This window comes from Tachypleus tridentatus, chromosome 13 (genome assembly GCF_004210375.1).
Source record: "Tachypleus tridentatus isolate NWPU-2018 chromosome 13, ASM421037v1, whole genome shotgun sequence".
Taxonomy (NCBI): Eukaryota; Metazoa; Arthropoda; class Merostomata; order Xiphosura; family Limulidae; genus Tachypleus; species Tachypleus tridentatus.
The window spans coordinates 247,600,533-247,623,453 of NC_134837.1; the positions used below are offsets into that span (position 1 = coordinate 247,600,533).

The 22,921-nt window shown below is 33.2% G+C and overlaps 6 non-coding genes across 6 annotated transcripts; all 6 read right to left on the reverse strand.

Moving 5' to 3' along the window:
* Positions 1–1,133: 1,133 nt before the first annotated feature.
* On the reverse strand, positions 1,134–1,205 carry TRNAV-CAC (transfer RNA valine (anticodon CAC)). The gene has a single exon. It is a non-coding gene; the product is annotated as a tRNA-Val (tRNA).
* A 3,725-nt stretch (positions 1,206–4,930) lies between these two features.
* TRNAV-CAC (transfer RNA valine (anticodon CAC)) lies at positions 4,931–5,002 on the reverse strand. Its single transcript has one exon. It is a non-coding gene; the product is annotated as a tRNA-Val (tRNA).
* Positions 5,003–8,723: 3,721 nt separating this feature from the next.
* Positions 8,724–8,797, reverse strand: TRNAV-CAC (transfer RNA valine (anticodon CAC)). The gene has a single exon. It is a non-coding gene; the product is annotated as a tRNA-Val (tRNA).
* Positions 8,798–12,518: 3,721 nt separating this feature from the next.
* Positions 12,519–12,591, reverse strand: TRNAV-CAC (transfer RNA valine (anticodon CAC)). The gene has a single exon. It is a non-coding gene; the product is annotated as a tRNA-Val (tRNA).
* A 3,729-nt stretch (positions 12,592–16,320) lies between these two features.
* Positions 16,321–16,393, reverse strand: TRNAV-CAC (transfer RNA valine (anticodon CAC)). The gene has a single exon. It is a non-coding gene; the product is annotated as a tRNA-Val (tRNA).
* Positions 16,394–20,114: 3,721 nt separating this feature from the next.
* TRNAV-CAC (transfer RNA valine (anticodon CAC)) lies at positions 20,115–20,187 on the reverse strand. The gene has a single exon. It is a non-coding gene; the product is annotated as a tRNA-Val (tRNA).
* Positions 20,188–22,921: the final 2,734 nt, after the last annotated feature.

The following is a 22,921-nucleotide window of genomic DNA, read 5'->3' on the forward strand; positions in this document are numbered from 1 at the left end:
TAATACATAAGAAATGTATTCTCTATCAAACAAATGTGGAAATATGAAAATTTACAAATAAGCCAGTTAAAAAAAATTGTATATCTTTACAAAAGCAAACTGGTGATTTTTTAAATCAATTTTCTGCAGAAATAAAACACACAAAAGAAATAGACCCACGTTTATAATTTTGTATCGACCACAAAAACTGTTCTACGGACGTGAGGGTTATAAGCCGTCAAGCTAAAAACAAAGCCATGAAATGTGTTTGCTCTTTCGTCTTACAAAACTACAAATTTCACAAGAAATGTCACTTAAAAATTTTATTCACATGTAAAACGATAAGCTTCATGGGGCACAACTGTTTACAATAACACTTGAAAATATTTTAATTTTAAGATATTTTAGTTTCACAAAACAATCGCAAATTTTACAATGAAATATCCTATATTTTAAAAGACGCAAAACAACTATCTTTACAGAAGAAATAAAAATGTTTTACATACTTCGTGAATGTGCTAGAAAGTTTTAGTTTTACGAAACGGAATTGCATGTCTTTCGAAGAAATATATTAATTTTTCAAAATATCTAAAACTCTCTGAAAATTCATTAGGTAAATGCTTTAACACTCTAAACCTTTTTGCTCTACAATGCCGCATGTAGATATTGAAATATTTTACCATTTCCTAAAATAAAGTTTGTTTTAACTGCACAAGAGTGAGAAACGGTGCAGAACTGATGCAGTTAACTTCAGTGCTTGAGTAGGTGTCTTTGATCAGCACCTCAGTTTTCCTCTATGCACGAACTTTCTCAAGACACTGTGATATTTGATTAACCACTCACGTAATCGTGGTTTTAATCTTACAAAATAACAGTACGAATCTTAAAATGAAAGTATAGTAAATGCTATGTTATCCGACATATTTGCATCTGGAAATTTCTCGCATTCGTTACAGTTTCCTCTGGTAATGAACTCGAAAGTTTGCGACTGTAGTTAACCGACGTTGCTGCATTCTGTCGCAGTTCGCTTCTTCTCTGAGGGTATGTTGAATTTTAAATACCCAGGAGGGTCAGGTGCACAAGACCCATTCTTCCTAAAGTGTACATCTACATGAGCAACTTTAAACCCGTTGATACGAATTTTGGAAAAATGATGTTTCCGCCAGGATCGAACCGGGGACCTTGCGCGTGTGAGGCGCACGTGATAACCACTACACTACGGAAACCCGTCGACGTTTTTCTAGCACTGGTTCGGTTTCTTTCTAATTTCGCGCAAAACTATAGAGGGTTATCTGCGCTAGACGTCCCTAATTTAGAACTCTAAGGCAAGAGGGAAGGCAGCTAGTCATCACCACCCACCGCCAACTACTCCTTTACCAATGGATAGTGGGATTGATCGTAAAATCTAATGCCCCCATGGCTCAAATGGCGAGCATGTTTGGTACGACGGGGAATCGGACCCAGCTCAAACGACGTGCAACCAATATAAACTCGGAATTAATTTGCCTGGAATGGACTTGGATCGTCGATAAGATATTTAGTTCTAGACTGGACTTCATGTTGTCTGTAAGTTTATAAAACTGTTGCATGTAAACCATCATTTGTAATAACTATTAGGAGGTTGTGTGCGTGTCAATCTTGTTGAAAAATAACATACACTTGATACATATTAACAGTTAATGAACAATTAAATTCAAATTTACAGTTACTTGAAATACTAATATGTTAACATACGTCCGAAATAAATTAAAATACATAACTACGTGCATGAACAAACTTGGTACAAAACGTAGATAATAAGTCATGTATTTACATTATATAAGTTTCAATGTCCTAAATAGCAAGAAATATTTAAATAAAATCTTGAACTCACAATATATATAAGAATGGTGACGTAAGTTTTAAAATCTTCTATCTTTGGTAACTTACCTACCACCTCTTTTTGAAGTATAAAGTTTAACATAAATTGATGATACAATACAATGAATATTACCATAAGAAATATAACATTTCCAGGCTTAAATCTTCCTTGTTTATGGAGCTATCAATCAGAAAGTGAGATACACTTGTCACGCTTACCACTAACGTAATCTATTTCAGAGTTAGCCAATATATAATTTTGATATTTTACTTCATCTTACTTGTATCCAGTAAAAATGCAATGTTTTAATCAATGAACGATGTATAAAGTAATCTTCTTTATCGTTTTGGTGTGAAAGACATAGCTCACTCAATTTGAATATACGTGTTGAACTGTTCAAGTAGAGTATTTAATGGATTTGTTAAAGTGCTAATGCGATAACTAGAGAACCAGTTAAATTATAATTATTACGGGATGGTGTATTTTGTTACTATTCTGTTTTCTTTGGTTCATTTTTAAATAAATAAACACGCGTAGTATGTCAGAACCGTGATTGTAAAAGGTTTAGGCTTAAATTTTACCAAGGACTGACACTGAACTCGAGCAAGCCTGTGAACAAACTGGTGAATTATTTAATAAATGCAATCGCCTGAGCTGAACATTCGCTGTGTCTTCTAGTTATAAGTGGTTCAAAAGGGCAATAAAACAATAAATGGAATTAGAAAAAAAAGATACAAAATATTTTAAGTCATAAGATACTCAGGGTGAAGAAACGTTTTTAGTTACAGTTTCAAGTCATTCTAGGAAGAAGAAAGATGGGTAATTTAGAGTTGTTTTTTATTTTTCATTGTGGTTACAGTCAAATCTTAAAAAAAAAACATTTTATAGGAAATTCGTGGTGACGAGAAACGAACTTGAAGTCAAAGTGTATCTCAGAAGGGCTGGTATGGTTGCTAACACTTTTACCAAAATAACAGAGAGAACAACAATACTCAAAACAGCCGTCGTGAGATGCATTTCATAGGAATGTCAAGTCACGTGAAATTGTGAAAACTTTTTTCTATGCCCCTTTACAACTCTCACGATGACATAAAACTTTGAATTGCACAACTGTCACATTTAATTAATAATATAATTACTTACCTGGATATTCAATGTTAAAATCGATCAAAGGTAAGTTTGTCTAAGAAAGTAAGGTGAACCAGAATAAACAGAAGGTTTTGGGACCACCACATTAGAGGATTATTCAAATTGAAAACTCAGCCATTTGGTTACGCACAGTAAATTACCAGAAATGTGTACAATAATCTCGCATTCTCGGATAGAACGTCAAATGTCCTCACAGTCGACTTTTGATAATTACACACGTGACCGAAGAATAACATATTTACCATCACATGTTTATCATAGTGTTTATCCTTGCTTCTGTATAATTTTGTTTTGCACGTGCCTGTGTATTGCGCAAGTCCCGCCTGTTCTCGAAAGTTGTCGAAATTTCTGCAATCATACCAAGCCAGCCTAAGCGAGGTGCAAGAATATGAACTCAGAATTAATTTGCTCGTCGTGGACTTGGATCGTGGATAAAATATTCAGCTCTAGACTCGTGTACGTTTCTGGATAGTTTTGGAAGTTTGTAATACTGTTGTATATAAACCATCAACTGTAAATATGTAATAACAATTAATTATAATTGTTATAAATAGTAATTGTTTGTGCCTGTGTATTAAAATACGTTTGTGTTAAAAAAAGAAATTGTGTGTATCAATCCTGTTGGCAAATGAAATAAAATTAATACATATTAATATTTAATGAACTACTGAGCTCAACTTAAAAGAAAAAATTCCAATTACTCTTGAGATGGTAGTAAGTTAGTATATGTAATATAATAAGTCGTAGACTTGTCCAAAAAAAGTATAACACGTACGTAACAGCTCAAATAGAGAAAACACTGATAATACATAAGAAATGTATTCTCTATCAAACAAATGTGGAAATATGAAAATTTACAAATAAGCCAGTTAAAAAAAATTGTATATCTTTACAAAAGCAAACTGGTGATTTTTTAAATCAATTTTCTGCAGAAATAAAACACACAAAAGAATTAGACCCTCGTTTATAATTTTGTATCGACCACAAAAACTGTTCTACGGACGTGAGGGTTATAATCCGTCAAGCTAAAAACAAAGCCATGAAATGTGTTTGCTCTTTCGTCTTACAAAACTACAAATTTCACAAGAAATGTCACTTAAAAAGTTTATTCACATGTAAAACGATAAGCTTCATGGGGCACAACTGTTTACAATAACACTTGAAAATATTTTAATTTTAAGATATTTTTAGTTTCACAAAAACAATCGCAAATTTTACAATGAAATATCCTATATTTTAAAAGACGCAAAACAACTATCTTTACAGAAGAAATAAAAAATGTTTTACATACTTCGTGAATGTGCTAGAAAGTTTTAGTTTTACGAAACGGAATTGCATGTCTTTCGAAGAAATATATTAATTTTTCAAAATATCTAAAACTCTCTGAAAATTCATTAGGTAAATGCTTTAACACTTTAAACCTTTTTGCTCTACAATGCCGCATGTAGATATTGAAATATTTTACCATTTCCTAAAATAAAGTTTGTTTTAACTGCACAAGAGTGAGAAACGGTGCAGAACTGATGCAGTTAACTTCAGTGCTTGAGTAGGTGTCTTTGATCAGCACCACAGTTTTCTTCTATGCACGAACTTTCTCAAGACACTGTGATATTTGATTAACCACTCACGTAATCGTGGTTTTAATCTTACAAAATAACAGTACGAATCTTAAAATGAAAGTATAGTAAATGCTATGTTATCCGACATATTTGCATCTGGAAATTTCTCGCATTCGTTACAGTTTCCTCTGGTAATGAACTCGAAAGTTTGCGACTGTAGTTAACCGACGTTGCTGCATTCTGTCGCAGTTCGCTTCTTCTTTGAGGGTATGTTGAATTTTAAATACCCAGGTGGGTCAGTTGCACAAGACCCATTCTTCCTAAAGTGTACATCTACATGAGCAACTTTAAACCCGTTGATACGAATTTTTGGAAAAAATGATGTTTCCGCCAGGATCGAACCGGGGACCTTGCGCGTGTGAGGCGCACGTGATAACCACTACACTACGGAAACCCGTCGACGTTTTTCTAGCACTGGTTCGGTTTCTTTCTAATTTCGCGCAAAACTATAGAGGGTTATCTGCGCTAGACGTCCCTAATTTAGAACTGTAAGGCAAGAGGGAAGGCAGCTAGTCATCACCACCCACCGCCAACTACTCTTTTACCAATGGATAGTGGGATTGATCGTAAAATCTAATGCCCCCATGGCTCAAATGGCGAGCATGTTTGGTACGACGGGAATCGGACCCAGCTCAAACGAGGTGCAACCAATATAAACTCGGAATTAATTTGCCTGGAATGGACTTGGATCGTCGATAAGATATTTAGTTCTAGACTGGACTTCATGTTGTCTGTAAGTTTATAAAACTGTTGCATGTAAACCATCATTTGTAATAACTATTAGGAGGTTGTGTGCGTGTCAATCTTGTTGGAAAATAACATACACTTGATACATATTAACAGTTAATGAACAATTAAATTCAAATTTACAGTTACTTGAAATACTAATATGTTAACATACGTCCGAAATAAATTAAAATACATAACTACGTGCATGAACAAACTTGGTACAAAAACGTAGATAATAAGTCATGTATTTACATTATATAAGTTTCAATGTCCTAAATAGCAAGAAATATTTAAATAAAATCTTGAACTCACAATATATATAAGAATGGTGACGTAAGTTTTTAAAATCTTCTATTTTTGGTAACTTACCTACCACCTCTTTTTGAAGTATAAAGTTTAACATAAATTGATGATACAATACAATGAATATTACCATAAGAAATATAACATTTCCAGGCTTAAATCTTCCTTGTTTATGGAGCTATCAATCAGAAAGTGAGATACACTTGTCACGCTTACCACTAACGTAATCTATTTCAGAGTTAGCCAATATATAATTTTGATATTTTACTTCATCTTACTTGTATCCAGTAAAAATGCAATGTTTTAATCAATGAACGATGTATAAAGTAATCTTCTTTATCGTTTTGGTGTGAAAGACATAGCTCACTCAATTTGAATATACGTGTTGAACTGTTCAAGTAGAGTATTTAATGGATTTGTTAAAGTGCTAATGCGATAACTAGAGAACCAGTTAAATTATAATTATTACGGGATGGTGTTTTTGTTACTATTCTGTTTTCTTTGGTTCATTTTTAAATAAATAAACACGCGTAGTATGTCAGAACCGTGATTGTAAAAGGTTTAGGCTTAAATTTTACCAAGGACTGACACTGAACTCGAGCAAGCCTGTGAACAAACTGGTGAATTATTTAATAAATGCAATCGCCTGAGCTGAACATTCGCTGTGTCTTCTAGTTATAAGTGGTTCAAAAGGGCAATAAAACAATAAATGGAATTAGAAAAAAAGATACAAAATATTTTAAGTCATAAGATACTCAGGGTGAAGAAACGTTTTAGTTACAGTTTCAAGTCATTCTAGGAAGAAGAAAGATGGGTAATTTAGAGTTGTTTTTTTATTTTTCATTGTGGTTACAGTCAAATCTTAAAAAAAAAATTTTATAGGAAATTCGTGGTGACGAGAAACGAACTTGAAGTCAAAGTGTATCTCAGAACGGCTGGTATGGTTGCTAACACTTTTACCAAAATAACAGAGAGAACAACAATACTCAAAACAGCCGTCGTGAGATGCATTTCATAGGAATGTCAAGTCACGTGAAACTGTGAAAACTTAATTCTATGCCCCCTTACAACTCTCACGATGACATAAAACTTTGAATTGCACAACTGTCACATTTAATTCATAATATAATTACTTACCTGGATATTCAATGTTAATATCGATCAAAGGTAAGTTTGTCTAAGAAAGTAAGGTGAACCAGAATAAACAGAAGGTTTTGGGACCACCACATTAGAGGATTATTCAAATTGAAAACTCAGCCATTTGGTTACGCACAGTAAATTACCAGAAATGTGTACAATAATCTCGCATTCTCGGATAGAACGTCAAATGTCCTCACAGTCGACTTTTGATAATTACACACGTGACCGAAGAATAACATATTTACCATCACATGTTTATCATAGTGTTTATCCTTGCTTCTGTATAATTTTGTTTTGCACGTGCCTGTGTATTGCGCAAGTCCCGCCTGTTCTCGAAAGTTGTCGAAATTTCTGCAATCATACCAAGCCAGCCTAAGCGAGGTGCAAGAATATGAACTCAGAATTAATTTGCTCGTCGTGGACTTGGATCGTGGATAAAATATTCAGCTCTAGACTCGTGTACGTTTCTGGATAGTTTTGGAAGTTTGTAATACTGTTGTATATAAACCATCAACTGTAATATGTAATAACAATTAATTATAATTGTTATAAATAGTAATTGTTTGTGCCTGTGTATTAAAATACGTTTGTGTTAAAAAAAGAAATTGTGTGTATCAATCCTGTTGGCAAATGAAATAAAATTAATACATATTAATATTTAATGAACTACTGAGCTCAAATTAAAAGAAAAAATTCCGGTTACTCTTGAGATGGTAGTAAGTTAGTATATGTAATATAATAAGTCGTAGACTTGTCCAAAAAAAGTATAACACGTACGTAACAGCTCAAATAGAGAAAACACTGATAATACATAAGAAATGTATTCTCTATCAAACAAATGTGGAAATATGAAAATTTACAAATAAGCCAGTTAAAAAAAATTGTATATCTTTACAAAAGCAAACTGGTGATTTTTTAAATCAATTTTCTGCAGAAATAAAACACACAAAAGAATTAGACCCTCGTTTATAATTTTGTATCGACCACAAAAACTGTTCTACGGACGTGAGGGTTATAATCCGTCAAGCTAAAAACAAAGCCATGAAATGTGTTTGCTCTTTCGTCTTACAAAACTACAAATTTCACAAGAAATGTCACTTAAAAATTTTATTCACATGTAAAACGATAAGCTTCATGGGGCACAACTGTTTACAATAACACTTGGAAATATTTTAATTTTAAGATATTTTTAGTTTCACAAAAACAATCGCAAATTTTACAATGAAATATCCTATATTTTAAAAGACGCAAAACAACTATCTTTACAGAAGAAATAAAAATGTTTTACACACTTCGTGAATGTGCTAGAAAGTTTTAGTTTTACGAAACGGAATTGCATGTCTTTCGAAGAAATATATTAATTTTTCAAAAATATCTAAAACTCTCTGAAAATTCATTAGGTAAATGCTTTAACACTTTAAACCTTTTTGCTCTACAATGCCGCATGTAGATATTGAAATATTTTACCATTTCCTAAAATAAAGTTTGTTTTAACTGCACAAGAGTGAGAAACGGTGCAGAACTGATGCAGTTAACTTCAGTGCTTGAGTAGGTGTCTTTGATCAGCACCACAGTTTTCTTCTATGCACGAACTTTCTCAAGACACTGTGATATTTGATTAACCACTCACGTAATCGTGGTTTTAATCTTAGAAAATAACAGTACGAATCTTAAAATGAAAGTGTAGTAAATGCTATGTTATCCGACATATTTGCATCTGGAAATTTCTCGCATTCGTTACAGTTTCCTCTGGTAATGAACTCGAAAGTTTGCGACTGTAGTTAACCGACGTTGCTGCATTCTGTCGCAGTTCGCTTCTTCTCTGTGGGTATGTTGAATTTTAAATACCCAGGAGGGTCAGGTGCACAAGACCCATTCTTCCTAAAGTGTACATCTACATGAGCAACTTTAAACCCGTTGATACGAATTTTTGGAAAAAATGATGTTTCCGCCCGGGGATCGAACCGGGGACCTTGCGCGTGTGAGGCGCACGTGATAACCACTACACTACGGAAACCCGTCGACGTTTTTCTAGCACTGGTTCGGTTTCTTTCTAATTTCGCGCAAAACTATAGAGGGTTATCTGCGCTAGACGTCCCTAATTTAGAACTGTAAGGCAAGAGGGAAGGCAGCTAGTCATCACCACCCACCGCCAACTACTCTTTTACCAATGGATAGTGGGATTGATCGTAAAAATCTAATGCCCCCCATGGCTCAAATGGCGAGCATGTTTGGTACGACGGGGAATCGGACCCAGCTCAAACGAGGTGCAACCAATATAAACTCGGAATTAATTTGCCTGGAATGGACTTGGATCGTCGATAAGATATTTAGTTCTAGACTGGACTTCATGTTGTCTGTAAGTTTATAAAACTGTTGCATGTAAACCATCATTTGTAATAACTATTAGGAGGTTGTGTGCGTGTCAATCTTGTTGGAAAATAACATACACTTGATACATATTAACAGTTAATGAACAATTAAATTCAAATTTACAGTTACTTGAAATACTAATATGTTAACATACGTCCGAAATAAATTAAAATACATAACTACGTGCATGAACAAACTTGGTACAAAACGTAGATAATAAGTCATGTATTTACATTATATAAGTTTCAATGTCCTAAATAGCAAGAAATATTTAAATAAAATCTTGAACTCACAATATATATAAGAATGGTGACGTAAGTTTTAAAATCTTCTATCTTTGGTAACTTACCTACCACCTCTTTTTGAAGTATAAAGTTTAACATAAATTGATGATACAATACAATGAATATTACCATAAGAAATATAACATTTCCAGGCTTAAATCTTCCTTGTTTATGGAGCTATCAATCAGAAAGTGAGATACACTTGTCACGCTTACCACTAACGTAATCTATTTCAGAGTTAGCCAATATATAATTTTGATATTTTACTTCATCTTACTTGTATCCACTAAAAATTCAATGTTTTAATCAATGAACGATGTATAAAGTAATCTTCTTTATCGTTTTGTGTGAAAGACATAGCTCACTCAATTTGAATATACGTGTTGAACTGTTCAAGTAGAGTATTTAATGGATTTGTTAAAGTGCTAATGCGATAACTAGAGAACCAGTTAAATTATAATTATTACGGGATGGTGTTTTTTGTTACTATTCTGTTTTCTTTGGTTCATTTTTAAATAAATAAACACGCGTAGTATGTCAGAACCGTGATTGTAAAAGGTTTAGGCTTAAATTTTACCAAGGACTGACACTGAACTCGAGCAAGCCTGTGAACAAACTGGTGAATTATTTAATAAATGCAATCGCCTGAGCTGAACATTCGCTGTGTCTTCTAGTTATAAGTGGTTCAAAAGGGCAATAAAACAATAAATGGAATTAGAAAAAAAGATACAAAATATTTTAAGTCATAAGATACTCAGGGTGAAGAAACGTTTTAGTTACAGTTTCAAGTCATTCTAGGAAGAAGAAAGATGGGTAATTTAGAGTTGTTTTTTTATTTTTCATTGTGGTTACAGTCAAATCTTAAAAAAAAAATTTTATAGGAAATTCGTGGTGACGAGAAACGAACTTGAAGTCAAAGTGTATCTCAGAACGGCTGGTATGGTTGCTAACACTTTTACCAAAATAACAGAGAGAACAACAATACTCAAAACAGCCGTCGTGAGATGCATTTCATAGGAATGTCAAGTCACGTGAAACTGTGAAAACTTAATTCTATGCCCCTTTACAACTCTCACGATGACATAAAACTTTGAATTGCACAACTGTCACATTTAATTCATAATATAATTACTTACCTGGATATTCAATGTTAATATCGATCAAAGGTAAGTTTGTCTAAGAAAGTAAGGTGAACCAGAATAAACAGAAGGTTTTGGGACCACCACATTAGAGGATTATTCAAATTGAAAACTCAGCCATTTGGTTACGCACAGTAAATTACCAGAAATGTGTACAATAATCTCGCATTCTCGGATAGAACGTCAAATGTCCTCACAGTCGACTTTTGATAATTACACACGTGACCGAAGAATAACATATTTACCATCACATGTTTATCATAGTGTTTATCCTTGCTTCTGTATAATTTTGTTTTGCACGTGCCTGTGTATTGCGCAAGTCCCGCCTGTTCTCGAAAGTTGTCGAAATTTCTGCAATCATACCAAGCCAGCCTAAGCGAGGTGCAAGAATATGAACTCAGAATTAATTTGCTCGTCGTGGACTTGGATCGTGGATAAAATATTCAGCTCTAGACTCGTGTACGTTTCTGGATAGTTTTGGAAGTTTGTAATACTGTTGTATATAAACCATCAACTGTAAATATGTAATAACAATTAATTATAATTGTTATAAATAGTAATTTTTTGTGCCTGTGTATTAAAATACGTTTGTGTTAAAAAAAGAAATTGTGTGTATCAATCCTGTTGGCAAATGAAATAAAATTAATACATATTAATATTTAATGAACTACTGAGCTCAAATTAAAAGAAAAAATTCCGGTTACTCTTGAGATGGTAGTAAGTTAGTATATGTAATATAATAAGTCGTAGACTTGTCCAAAAAAAGTATAACACGTACGTAACAACTCAAATAGAGAAAACACTGATAATACATAAGAAATGTATTCTTATTCAAACAAATGTGGAAATATGAAAATTTACAAATAAGCCAGTTAAAAAACATTGTATATCTTTACAAAAGCAAACTGGTGATTTTTTTAAATCAATTTTCTGCAGAAATAAAACACACAAAAGAAATAGACCCACGTTTATAATTTTGTATCGACCACAAAAACTGTTCTACGGACGTGAGGGTTATAAGCCGTCAAGCTCAAAACAAAGCCATGAAATGTGTTTGCTCTTTCGTCTTACAAAACTACAAATTTCACAAGAAATGTCACTTAAAAAGTTTATTCACATGTAAAACGATAAGCTTCATGGGGCACAACTGTTTACAATAACACTTGAAAATATTTTAATTTTAAGATATTTTTAGTTTCACAAAAACAATCGCAAATTTTACAATGAAATATCCTATATTTTAAAAGACGCAAAACAACTATCTTTACAGAAGAAATAAAAATGTTTTACATACTTCGTGAATGTGCTAGAAAGTTTTAGTTTTACGAAACGGAATTGCATGTCTTTCGAAGAAATATATTAATTTTTCAAAATATCTAAAACTCTCTGAAAATTCATTAGGTAAATGCTTTAACACTTTAAACCTTTTTGCTCTACAATGCCGCATGTAGATATTGAAATATTTTACCATTTCCTAAAATAAAGTTTGTTTTAACTGCACAAGAGTGAGAAACGGTGCAGAACTGATGCAGTTAACTTCAGTGCTTGAGTAGGTGTCTTTGATCAGCACCACAGTTTTCTTCTATGCACGAACTTTCTCAAGACACTGTGATATTTGATTAACCACTCACGTAATCGTGGTTTTAATCTTACAAAATAACAGTACGAATCTTAAAATGAAAGTATAGTAAATGCTATGTTATCCGACATATTTGCATCTGGAAATTTCTCGCATTCGTTACAGTTTCCTCTGGTAATGAACTCGAAAGTTTGCGACTGTAGTTAACCGACGTTGCTGCATTCTGTCGCAGTTCGCTTCTTCTCTGTGGGTATGTTGAATTTTAAATACCCAGGAGGGTCAGGTGCACAAGACCCATTCTTCCTAAAGTGTACATCTACATGAGCAACTTTAAACCCGTTGATACGAATTTTGGAAAAATGATGTTTCCGCCCGGGATCGAACCGGGGACCTTGCGCGTGTGAGGCGCACGTGATAACCACTACACTACGGAAACCCGTCGACGTTTTTCTAGCACTGGTTCGGTTTCTTTCTAATTTCGCGCAAAACTATAGAGGGTTATCTGCGCTAGACGTCCCTAATTTAGAACTGTAAGGCAAGAGGGAAGGCAGCTAGTCATCACCACCCACCGCCAACTACTCTTTTACCAATGGATAGTGGGATTGATCGTAAAAATCTAATGCCCCCCATGGCTCAAATGGCGAGCATGTTTGGTACGACGGGGAATCGGACCCAGCTCAAACGAGGTGCAACCAATATAAACTCGGAATTAATTTGCCTGGAATGGACTTGGATCGTCGATAAGATATTTAGTTCTAGACTGGACTTCATGTTGTCTGTAAGTTTATAAAACTGTTGCATGTAAACCATCATTTGTAATAACTATTAGGAGGTTGTGTGCGTGTCAATCTTGTTGGAAAATAACATACACTTGATACATATTAACAGTTAATGAACAATTAAATTCAAATTTACAGTTACTTGAAATACTAATATGTTAACATACGTCCGAAATAAATTAAAATACATAACTACGTGCATGAACAAACTTGGTACAAAAACGTAGATAATAAGTCATGTATTTACATTATATAAGTTTCAATGTCCTAAATAGCAAGAAATATTTAAATAAAATCTTGAACTCACAATATATATAAGAATGGTGACGTAAGTTTTTAAAATCTTCTATTTTTGGTAACTTACCTACCACCTCTTTTTGAAGTATAAAGTTTAACATAAATTGATGATACAATACAATGAATATTACCATAAGAAATATAACATTTCCAGGCTTAAATCTTCCTTGTTTATGGAGCTATCAATCAGAAAGTGAGATACACTTGTCACGCTTACCACTAACGTAATCTATTTCAGAGTTAGCCAATATATAATTTTGATATTTTACTTCATCTTACTTGTATCCAGTAAAAATGCAATGTTTTAATCAATGAACGATGTATAAAGTAATCTTCTTTATCGTTTTGGTGTGAAAGACATAGCTCACTCAATTTGAATATACGTGTTGAACTGTTCAAGTAGAGTATTTAATGGATTTGTTAAAGTGCTAATGCGATAACTAGAGAACCAGTTAAATTATAATTATTACGGGATGGTGTTTTTTGTTACTATTCTGTTTTCTTTGGTTCATTTTTAAATAAATAAACACGCGTAGTATGTCAGAACCGTGATTGTAAAAGGTTTAGGCTTAAATTTTACCAAGGACTGACACTGAACTCGAGCAAGCCTGTGAACAAACTGGTGAATTATTTAATAAATGCAATCGCCTGAGCTGAACATTCGCTGTGTCTTCTAGTTATAAGTGGTTCAAAAGAGCAATAAAACAATAAATGGAATTAGAAAAAAAGATACAAAATATTTTAAGTCATAAGATACTCAGGGTGAAGAAACGTTTTTAGTTACAGTTTCAAGTCATTCTAGGAAGAAGAAAGATGGGTAATTTAGAGTTGTTTTTTTTATTTTTCATTGTGGTTACAGCCAAATCTTAAAAAAAAAAATATTTTATAGGAAATTCGTGGTGACGAGAAACGAACTTGAAGTCAAAGTGTATCTCAGAACGGCTGGTATGGTTGCTAACACTTTTACCAAAATAACAGAGAGAACAACAATACTCAAAACAGCCGTCGTGAGATGCATTTCATAGGAATGTCAAGTCACGTGAAACTGTGAAAACTTAATTCTATGCCCCCTTTACAACTCTCACGATGACATAAAACTTTGAATTGCACAACTGTCACATTTAATTCATAATATAATTACTTACCTGGATATTCAATGTTAATATCGATCAAAGGTAAGTTTGTCTAAGAAAGTAAGGTGAACCAGAATAAACAGAAGGTTTTGGGACCACCACATTAGAGGATTATTCAAATTGAAAACTCAGCCATTTGGTTACGCACAGTAATTTACCAGAAATGTGTACAATAATCTCGCATTCTCGGATAGAACGTCAAATGTCCTCACAGTCGACTTTTGATAATTACACACGTGACCGAAGAATAACATATTTACCATCACATGTTTATCATAGTGTTTATCCTTGCTTCTGTATAATTTTGTTTTGCACGTGCCTGTGTATTGCGCAAGTCCCGCCTGTTCTCGAAAGTTGTCGAAATTTCTGCAATCATACCAAGCCAGCCTAAGCGAGGTGCAAGAATATGAACTCAGAATTAATTTGCTCGTCGTGGACTTGGATCGTGGATAAAATATTCAGCTCTAGACTCGTGTACGTTTCTGGATAGTTTTGGAAGTTTGTAATACTGTTGTATATAAACCATCAACTGTAAATATGTAATAACAATTAATTATAATTGTTATAAATAGTAATTGTTTGTGCCTGTGTATTAAAATACGTTTGTGTTAAAAAAAGAAATTGTGTGTATCAATCCTGTTGGCAAATGAAATAAAATTAATACATATTAATATTTAATGAACTACTGAGCTCAAATTAAAAGAAAAAATTCCGGTTACTCTTGAGATGGTAGTAAGTTAGTATATGTAATATAATAAGTCGTAGACTTGTCCAAAAAAAGTATAACACGTACGTAACAACTCAAATAGAGAAAACACTGATAATACATAAGAAATGTATTCTTATTCAAACAAATGTGGAAATATGAAAATTTACAAATAAGCCAGTTAAAAAACATTGTATATCTTTACAAAAGCAAACTGGTGATTTTTTAAATCAATTTTCTGCAGAAATAAAACACACAAAAGAAATAGACCCACGTTTATAATTTTGTATCGACCACAAAAACTGTTCTACGGACGTGAGGGTTATAATCCGTCAAGCTAAAAACAAAGCCATGAAATGTGTTTGCTCTTTCGTCTTACAAAACTACAAATTTCACAAGAAATGTCACTTAAAAATTTTATTCACATGTAAAACGATAAGCTTCATGGGGCACAACTGTTTACAATAACACTTGAAAATATTTTAATTTTAAGATATTTTAGTTTCACAAAACAATCGCAAATTTTACAATGAAATATCCTATATTTTAAAAGACGCAAAACAACTATCTTTACAGAAGAAATAAAAATGTTTTACATACTTCGTGAATGTGCTAGAAAGTTTTAGTTTTACGAAACGGAATTGCATGTCTTTCGAAGAAATATATTAATTTTTCAAAATATCTAAAACTCTCTGAAAATTCATTAGGTAAATGCTTTAACACTTTAAACCTTTTTGCTCTACAATGCCGCATGTAGATATTGAAATATTTTACCATTTCCTAAAATAAAGTTTGTTTTAACTGCACAAGAGTGAGAAACGGTGCAGAACTGATGCAGTTAACTTCAGTGCTTGAGTAGGTGTCTTTGATCAGCACCACAGTTTTCTTCTATGCACGAACTTTCTCAAGACACTGTGATATTTGATTAACCACTCACGTAATCGTGGTTTTAATCTTACAAAATAACAGTACGAATCTTAAAATGAAAGTATAGTAAATGCTATGTTATCCGACATATTTGCATCTGGAAATTTCTCGCATTCGTTACAGTTTCCTCTGGTAATGAACTCGAAAGTTTGCGACTGTAGTTAACCGACGTTGCTGCATTCTGTCGCAGTTCGCTTCTTCTCTGTGGGTATGTTGAATTTTAAATACCCAGGAGGGTCAGGTGCACAAGACCCATTCTTCCTAAAGTGTACATCTACATGAGCAACTTTAAACCCGTTGATACGAATTTTTGGAAAAAATGATGTTTCCGCCCGGGATCGAACCGGGGACCTTGCGCGTGTGAGGCGCACGTGATAACCACTACACTACGGAAACCCGTCGACGTTTTTCTAGCACTGGTTCGGTTTCTTTCTAATTTCGCGCAAAACTATAGAGGGTTATCTGCGCTAGACGTCCCTAATTTAGAACTGTAAGGCAAGAGGGAAGGCAGCTAGACATCACCACCCACCGCCAACTACTCTTTTACCAATGGATAGTGGGATTGATCGTAAAAATCTAATGCCCCCCATGGCTCAAATGGCGAGCATGTTTGGTACGACGGGGAATCGGACCCAGCTCAAACGAGGTGCAACCAATATAAACTCGGAATTAATTTGCCTGGAATGGACTTGGATCGTCGATAAGATATTTAGTTCTAGACTGGACTTCATGTTGTCTGTAAGTTTATAAAACTGTTGCATGTAAACCATCATTTGTAATAACTATTAGGAGGTTGTGTGCGTGTCAATCTTGTTGGAAAATAACATACACTTGATACATATTAACAGTTAATGAACAATTAAATTCAAATTTACAGTTACTTGAAATACTAATATGTTAACATACGTCCGAAATAAATTAAAATACATAACTACGTGCATGAACAAACTTGGTACAAAAACGTAGATAATAAGTCATGTATTTACATTATATAAGTTTCAATGTCCTAAATAGCAAGAAATATTTAAATAAAATCTTGAACTCACAATATATATAAGAATGGTGACGTAAGTTTTAAAATCTTCTATCTTTGGTAACTTACCTACCACCTCTTTTTGAAGTATAAAGTTTAACATAAATTGATGATACAATACAATGAATATTACCATAAGAAATATAACATTTCCAGGCTTAAATCTTCCTTGTTTATGGAGCTATCAATCAGAAAGTGAGATACACTTGTCACGCTTACCACTAACGTAATCTATTTCAGAGTTAGCCAATATATAATTTTGATATTTTACTTCATCTTACTTGTATCCAGTAAAAATGCAATGTTTTAATCAATGAACGATGTATAAAGTCATCTTCTTTATCGTTTTGTGTGAAAGACATAGCTCACTCAATTTGAATATACGTGTTGAACTGTTCAAGTAGAGTATTTAATGGATTTGTTAAAGTGCTAATGCGATAACTAGAGAACCAGTTAAATTATAATTATTACGGGATGGTGTTTTTTGTTACTATTCTGTTTTCTTTGGTTCATTTTTAAATAAATAAACACGCGTAGTATGTCAGAACCGTGATTGTAAAAGGTTTAGGCTTAAATTTTACCAAGGACTGACACTGAACTCGAGCAAGCCTGTGAACAAACTGGTGAATTATTTAATAAATGCAATCGCCTGAGCTGAACATTCGCTGTGTCTTCTAGTTATAAGTGGTTCAAAAGGGCAATAAAACAATAAATGGAATTAGAAAAAAAGATACAAAATATTTTAAGTCATAAGATACTCAGGGTGAAGAAACGTTTTAGTTACAGTTTCAAGTCATTCTAGGAAGAAGAAAGATGGGTAATTTAGAGTTGTTTTTTTTTTTTCATTGTGGTTACAGTCAAATCTTAAAAAAAAAATTTTATAGGAAATTCGTGGTGACGAGAAACGAACTTGAAGTCAAAGTGTATCTCAGAACGGCTGGTATGGTTGCTAACACTTTTACCAAAATAACAGAGAGAACAACAATACTCAAAACAGCCGTCGTGAGATGCATTTCATAGGAATGTCAAGTCACGTGAAACTGTGAAAACTTAATTCTATGCCCCTTTACAACTCTCACGATGACATAAAACTTTGAATTGCACAACTGTCACATTTAATTCATAATATAATTACTTACCTGGATATTCAATGTTAATATCGATCAAAGGTAAGTTTGTCTAAGAAAGTAAGGTGAACCAGAATAAACAGAAGGTTTTGGGACCACCACATTAGAGGATTATTCAAATTGAAAACTCAGCCATTTGGTTACGCACAGTAAATTACCAGAAATGTGTACAATAATCTCGCATTCTCGGATAGAACGTCAAATGTCCTCACAGTCGACTTTTGATAATTACACACGTGACCGAAGAATAACATATTTACCATCACATGTTTATCATAGTGTTTATCCTTGCTTCTGTATAATTTTGTTTTGCACGTGCCTGTGTATTGCGCAAGTCCCGCCTGTTCTCGAAAGTTGTCGAAATTTCTGCAATCATACCAAGCCAGCCTAAGCGAGGTGCAAGAATATGAACTCAGAATTAATTTGCTCGTCGTGGACTTGGATCGTGGATAAAATATTCAGCTCTAGACTCGTGTACGTTTCTGGATAGTTTTGGAAGTTTGTAATACTGTTGTATATAAACCATCAACTGTAATATGTAATAACAATTAATTATAATTGTTATAAATAGTAATTGTTTGTGCCTGTGTATTAAAATACGTTTGTGTTAAAAAAAGAAATTGTCTGTATCAATCCTGTTGGCAAATGAAATAAAATTAATACATATTAATATTTAATGAACTACTGAGCTCAACTTAAAAGAAAAAATTCCAATTACTCTTGAGATGGTAGTAAGTTAGTATATGTAATATAATAAGTCGTAGACTTGTCCAAAAAAAGTATAACACGTACGTAACAACTCAAATAGAGAAAACACTGATAATACATAAGAAATGTATTCTTATTCAAACAAATGTGGAAATATGAAAATTTACAAATAAGCCAGTTAAAAAAAATTGTATATCTTTACAAAAGCAAACTGGTGATTTTTTTAAATCAATTTTCTGCAGAAATAAAACACACAAAAGAAATAGACCCACGTTTATAATTTTGTATCGACCACAAAAACTGTTCTACGGACGTGAGGGTTAAAAGCCGTCATGCTCAAAACAAAGCCATGAAATTTGTTTGCTCTTTCGTCTTACAAAACTACAAATTTCACAAGAAATGTCACTTAAAAAGTTTATTCACATGTAAAACGATAAGCTTCATGGGGCACAACTGTTTACAATAACACTTGAAAATATTTTAATTTTAAGATATTTTTAGTTTCACAAAAACAATCGCAAATTTTACAATGAAATATCCTATATTTTAAAAGACGCAAAACAACTATCTTTACAGAAGAAATAAAAATGTTTTACATACTTCGTGAATGTGCTAGAAAGTTTTAGTTTTACGAAACGGAATTGCATGTCTTTCGAAGAAATATATTAATTTTTCAAAAATATCTAAAACTCTCTGAAAATTCATTAGGTAAATGCTTTAACACTTTAAACCTTTTTGCTCTACAATGCCGCATGTAGATATTGAAATATTTTACCATTTTCTGAAATAAAGTTTGTTTTAACTGCACAAGAGTGAGAAACGGTGCAGAACTGATGCAGTTAACTTCAGTGCTTGAGTAGGTGTCTTTGATCAGCACCACAGTTTTCTTCTATGCACGAACTTTCTCAAGACACTGTGATATTTGATTAACCACTCACGTAATCGTGGTTTTAATCTTACAAAATAACAGTACGAATCTTAAAATGAAAGTATAGTAAATGCTATGTTATCCGACATATTTGCATCTGGAAATTTCTCGCATTCGTTACAGTTTCCTCTGGTAATGAACTCGAAAGTTTGCGACTGTAGTTAACCGACGTTGCTGCATTCTGTCGCAGTTCGCTTCTTCTCTGTGGGTATGTTGAATTTTAAATACCCAGGAGGGTCAGTTGCACAAGACCCATTCTTCCTAAAGTGTACATCTACATGAGCAACTTTAAACCCGTTGATACGAATTTTGGAAAAATGATGTTTCCGCCCGGGATCGAACCGGGGACCTTGCGCGTGTGAGGCGCACGTGATAACCACTACACTACGGAAACCCGTCGACGTTTTTCTAGCACTGGTTCGGTTTCTTTCTAATTTCGCGCAAAACTATAGAGGGTTATCTGCGCTAGACGTCCCTAATTTAGAACTGTAAGGCAAGAGGGAAGGCAGCTAGACATCACCACCCACCGCCAACTACTCTTTTACCAATGGATAGTGGGATTGATCGTAAAAATCTAATGCCCCCCATGGCTCAAATGGCGAGCATGTTTGGTACGACGGGGAATCGGACCCAGCTCAAACGAGGTGCAACCAATATAAACTCGGAATTAATTTGCCTGGAATGGACTTGGATCGTCGATAAGATATTTAGTTCTAGACTGGACTTCATGTTGTCTGTAAGTTTATAAAACTGTTGCATGTAAACCATCATTTGTAATAACTATTAGGAGGTTGTGTGCGTGTCAATCTTGTTGGAAAATAACATACACTTGATACATATTAACAGTTAATGAACAATTAAATTCAAATTTACAGTTACTTGAAATACTAATATGTTAACATACGTCCGAAATAAATTAAAATACATAACTACGTGCATGAACAAACTTGGTACAAAAACGTAGATAATAAGTCATGTATTTACATTATATAAGTTTCAATGTCCTAAATAGCAAGAAATATTTAAATAAAATCTTGAACTCACAATATATATAAGAATGGTGACGTAAGTTTTAAAATCTTCTATCTTTGGTAACTTACCTACCACCTCTTTTTGAAGTATAAAGTTTAACATAAATTGATGATACAATACAATGAATATTACCATAAGAAATATAACATTTCCAGGCTTAAATCTTCCTTGTTTATGGAGCTATCAATCAGAAAGTGAGATACACTTGTCACGCTTACCACTAACGTAATCTATTTCAGAGTTAGCCAATATATAATTTTGATATTTTACTTCATCTTACTTGTATCCAGTAAAAATGCAATGTTTTAATCAATGAACGATGTATAAAGTAATCTTCTTTATCGTTTTGGTGTGAAAGACATAGCTCACTCAATTTGAATATACGTGTTGAACTGTTCAAGTAGAGTATTTAATGGATTTGTTAAAGTGCTAATGCGATAACTAGAGAACCAGTTAAATTATAATTATTACGGGATGGTGTTTTTTGTTACTATTCTGTTTTCTTTGGTTCATTTTTAAATAAATAAACACGCGTAGTATGTCAGAACCGTGATTGTAAAAGGTTTAGGCTTAAATTTTACCAAGGACTGACACTGAACTCGAGCAAGCCTGTGAACAAACTGGTGAATTATTTAATAAATGCAATCGCCTGAGCTGAACATTCGCTGTGTCTTCTAGTTATAAGTGGTTCAAAAGGGCAATAAAACAATAAATGGAATTAGAAAAAAAAGATACAAAATATTTTAAGTCATAAGATACTCAGGGTGAAGAAACGTTTTTAGTTACAGTTTCAAGTCATTCTAGGAAGAAGAAAGATGGGTAATTTAGAGTTGTTTTTTTTATTTTTCATTGTGGTTACAGCCAAATCTTAAAAAAAAAATATTTTATAGGAAATTCGTGGTGACGAGAAACGAACTTGAAGTCAAAGTGTATCTCAGAACGGCTTATATGGTTGCTAACACTTTTACCAAAATAACAGAGAGAACAACAATACTCAAAACAGCCGTCGTGAGATGCATTTCATAGGAATGTCAAGTCACGTGAAACTGTGAAAACTTAATTCTATGCCCCCCTTTACAACTCTCACGATGACATAAAACTTTGAATTGCACAACTGTCACATTTAATTCATAATATAATTACTTACCTGGATATTCAATGTTAATATCGATCAAAGGTAAGTTTGTCTAAGAAAGTAAGGTGAACCAGAATAAACAGAAGGTTTTGGGACCACCACATTAGAGGATTATTCAAATTGAAAACTCAGCCATTTGGTTACGCACAGTAAATTACCAGAAATGTGTACAATAATCTCGCATTCTCGGATAGAACGTCAAATGTCCTCACAGTCGACTTTTGATAATTACACACGTGACCGAAGAATAACATATTTACCATCACATGTTTATCATAGTGTTTATCCTTGCTTCTGTATAATTTTGTTTTTGCACGTGCCTGTGTATTGCGCAAGTCCCGCCTCTTCTCGAAAGTTGTCGAAATTTCTGCAATCATACCAAGCCAGCTAAAGCGAGGTGCAAGAATATGAACTCAGAATTAATTTGCTCGTCGTGGACTAGGATCGTGGATAAAATATTCAGCTCTAGACTCGTGTACGTTTCTGGATAGTTTTGGAAGTTTGTAATACTGTTGTATATAAACCATCAACTGTAAATATGTAATAACAATTAATTATAATTGTTATAAATAGTAATTGTTTGTGCCTGTGTATTAAAATACGTTTGTGTTAAAAAAAGAAATTGTGTGTATCAATCCTGTTGGCAAATGAAATAAAATTAATACATATTAATATTTAATGAACTACTGAGCTCAAATTAAAAGAAAAATTCCGGTTACTCTTGAGATGGTAGTAAGTTAGTATATGTAATATAATAAGTCGTAGACTTGTCCAAAAAAAGTATAACACGTACGTAACAACTCAAATAGAGAAAACACTGATAATACATAAGAAATGTATTCTTATTCAAACAAATGTGGAAATATGAAAATTTACAAATAAGCCAGTTAAAAAACATTGTATATCTTTACAAAAGCAAACTGGTGATTTTTTTAAATCAATTTTCTGCAGAAATAAAACA